The sequence below is a fragment of the Arachis ipaensis genome, chromosome B9 (genome assembly GCF_059453495.1).
Source record: "Arachis ipaensis isolate K30076 ecotype BB chromosome B9, ASM5945349v1, whole genome shotgun sequence".
In the NCBI taxonomy this organism is placed as follows: Eukaryota; Viridiplantae; Streptophyta; class Magnoliopsida; order Fabales; family Fabaceae; genus Arachis; species Arachis ipaensis.
Window position 1 is genome coordinate 27,269,863 of NC_142444.1, and position 3,512 is coordinate 27,273,374.

Below are 3,512 nucleotides of genomic sequence, written 5' to 3' on the forward strand. Positions count from 1 at the left end.
CATATTGACTTGCTGAGTCAATATTTTATTCTGAGCCAATATGGCATTCAGAGTATCAATCTCAAGAACTCCTTTCTTCTGAGTTATCCCATTATTCACATGATTTCTTTTAGAAGTGTACATAAACTGGTTATTTGCAACCATCTCAATGAGTTTCTGGGCTTCTGCAGGGGTTTTCTTCAGATGAAGAGATCCACCAGCAGAGTGGTCCAATGACATCTTGGACAATTCAGACAGATCATCATAGAATATACATAAGATGCTCTATTCTGAAAGCATGTCAGAAGGACACCTTCTGATCATTTGCTTGTATCTTTCCCAAGCTTCATAGAAGGATTCACCTTCCTTCTATCTGAAGGTATGGACTTCCACTCTAAGCTTGCTCATCTTTTGAGGTGGAAAGAATTTGGCCAAGAAAGCATTGACCAACTTTTTCCAAGAGTTCAGGCTTTCTTTAGGTTGTGAGTCCAACCATATCCTAACTCTGTCTCTTACAGCAAAGGGGAAAAGCATAAGTCTGTAGACCTCAGGATTTACCCCATTAGTCACAGTGTCACAGATTTGCAAGAATTCAGCTAAGAACTGATGAGGATCTTCCAATGGAAGTCCATGAAACTTGTAATTCTGCTGCATTAGAGAAACTAATTGAGGCTTAAGCTCAAAGTTGTTTGCTCCAATTGCAAGAATTGAGATGCTTCTTCCATAGAAGTCGAAAGTTGGTGCAGTAAAGTCACTAAGCATCTTCCTTGCATCTCCACCATTGTTATTGGGTTTGGCTGCCATGTCTGCTTCTTTTTCAAAATTTTCTGTAAGGTCCTCTCCAGAGTGTTGTGCTTTAGCTTCCCTTAGCTTCCTCTTTAGAGTCCTTTCAGGTTCAGGATCAGCTTCAACAAGAATGTCTTTATCCTTGTTCCTGCTCATATGAAAAAGAAGAGAACAGAAAAGAAGAATCCTCTATGTCACAGTATAGAGATTCCTTTTTGTGAGTGGAAGAATAGAAGAATAGAAGAATGAGAATAAAGAGGAGAGAGAGGGGTTCGAATTATGAGTAGAAGAGAAGTGTTAGTAATTAAATCAATAAAAAGAGATGAGAGAGAGAATATTCGAATATTAATTAAAAAAAAAGAAAAATATTTTTGTTTTTATTTTAATTATAAGTTAGAATTCAAAATTTAAGAAAAGAAATAAAAGCAAATTGAAAACTAAATGAATTAATTAATTAAAAAAATTTTTGAAAAATATGTTAGTTAGTTTTCGAAATTAATGAGAGAGAAAAGTAGTTACGTGGTTTTGAAAAAGATAAGAAATAGTAAACTTTTTAAAATTAAAACAAACAAGTCAAGTGGTTAATTGAAAAAGATTTGAAAATAAATTTTAAAAAGATAAGAAGTTAGAAAAAGATTTTGAAATTAAATTTTAGAAAAGATATGATTGAAATTTATTTGAAAAATAATTGAAAAAGAAATTAAAAAGATTTGATTTTTAAAATTAAAGTTGATGACTTGACTAACAAGAAACTAAAAGATATGATTCTGGAATTTAAAGATTGAACCTTTCTTAACAGGAAAGTAACAAACTTGAAATTTTTGAATCAAAACATTAATTGTTAGTAAAGTTTTCGAAAATATGAAATAAAAATAAGAAAAAGATTTTAAAAAATGTTAAGAATGAAATTCAAAAATATTAAGAAGAAAAATGAAAAAGATTTGATTTTTGAAAAAGATTTGTAAAGATAGAATTTTTAAATTGAAATTTTGACTTGACTAACAAGAAACAACTAAATTTTAAAATTTTTTGACTAAATTAACCCAAAATTTCAAAATTTATGAGTAAAATAAGGAAAATATATTATTTTTGATTTTTTTGAATTAATGAAGAAAGAGAAAAACAACAAAAAGACACATGACATAAAAATTTAAGATCGAAACAAATAATGCATGCAAGAATACTTTGAATGTCAAGATGAACACCAAGAACACTTTGAAGATCAAGATGAACATCAAGAACATATTTTTGAAAATTTTTAAGAAAAGAAAGACATGCAAGACACCAAACTTAGAACTTTTTAATGTTTAGACACTATGAATTCGAAAATGCATATGAAAAACAACAAAAAACACAAAACAAGAAAATCACAAGATTAAACAAAGAAAATCATCAAGAACAACTTGAAGATCAAGAAAGAACACATGATGAATTTTCGAAAATTTAAGAACAATTTAAGACATGCAATTGACACCAAACTTAAAATTTGACACAAGACTCAAACAAGAAACACAATTTTTTTTTGGTTTTTACGATTTTATTAAATTTTTTTGTATTTTTTTTCAAAATTATTTTGGAAAAGGAAAATAAAGAAATTCAAAATTTTTAATAAGAATTCTAGGATTCATGCAATGTTAGTTTAAAGCTTCGGTCCAAAAGAATTAGACATGGCCAAATGGCCAGCCATGCTTTAGCATAACCAATACAAACATGTCCTTTCTAAAATGGAAAGTGGAAACCTCGGTCCAAAAGATTAGACATGGCTTAACAGCCAGCCAGGCTTCAACACAACTCAAGAAGCTCTAGAATTGATTCTTAAAAACTCTGAAGAACATTTATTTTTTTTGAAAATAAAATAAAAATCTTAAACATAAAATAAAATTACCCAATCTAAGCAACAAGATGAACCGTCAGTTGTCCAAACTCGAACAATCCCCAGCAACGGCGCCAAAAACTTGGTGCACGAAATTGTGATCACACTTTTCACAACTTTGCACAACTAACCAGCAAGGGCACTGGGTCGTCCAAGTAATACCTTACGTGAGTAAGGGTCGATCCCACGGAGATTGTCGGCTTGAAGCAAGCTATGGTCATCCTGTAAATCTTAGTCAGGAGGATTCAATTGGTTATGAGGTTTTGATAATTAAAAGATAAATAAAACATAAAATAAAATAAAGATACTTATGTAAATCATTGGTGGGAATTTCAGATAAGTGTTTGGAGATGCTTTGTTGCTTCTGAACCTCTGCTTTCCTATTGTCTTCTTCCAATCATGCGTGCTCCCTTCTATGGCAAGCTGTATGATCCTCTCAGATGAAAAATACCAGGTACGATTTCTGCACGGCTAATCAACTGTCGGATTTCTCGTCTCGGATGAAAAATACCAGGTACAGCTACCGCACGGCTAATCATCTGTTGGTTCTCACTAGCGTCGGAATAGGATCTCTCTATCCTTTTGCACACTGTCACTGCACCCAACATTCGCGAGTTTAAAACTCGTCATAGTCATCCCTTCCCAGATCCTACTCGGAATACCACAGACAAGGTTTAGACTTTCCGGATCTCAAGAATGCTGCCAATTGATTTTAGCCTATACCACGAAGATCCTAATCTCACAGACTCGGTCCGTGGATCAGAGACCCAAGAGATTATACCCCGGCTGTCATCCAATGACTATGTTGAACATTATGTAGACCGCTTGTGGTTGTCAGGCACGCGGATCTTGGCTAAGCGAGTAACAAAGATAG

At 32.8% G+C, this 3,512-nt stretch overlaps 1 non-coding gene across 1 annotated transcript; it reads left to right on the top strand.

The window, feature by feature from the left end:
* Nucleotides 1–273: 273 nt before the first annotated feature.
* Nucleotides 274–381, top strand: LOC148544094 (small nucleolar RNA R71). Its single transcript, XR_015901467.1, has one exon. It is a non-coding gene; the product is annotated as a small nucleolar RNA R71 (small nucleolar RNA).
* Nucleotides 382–3,512: the final 3,131 nt, after the last annotated feature.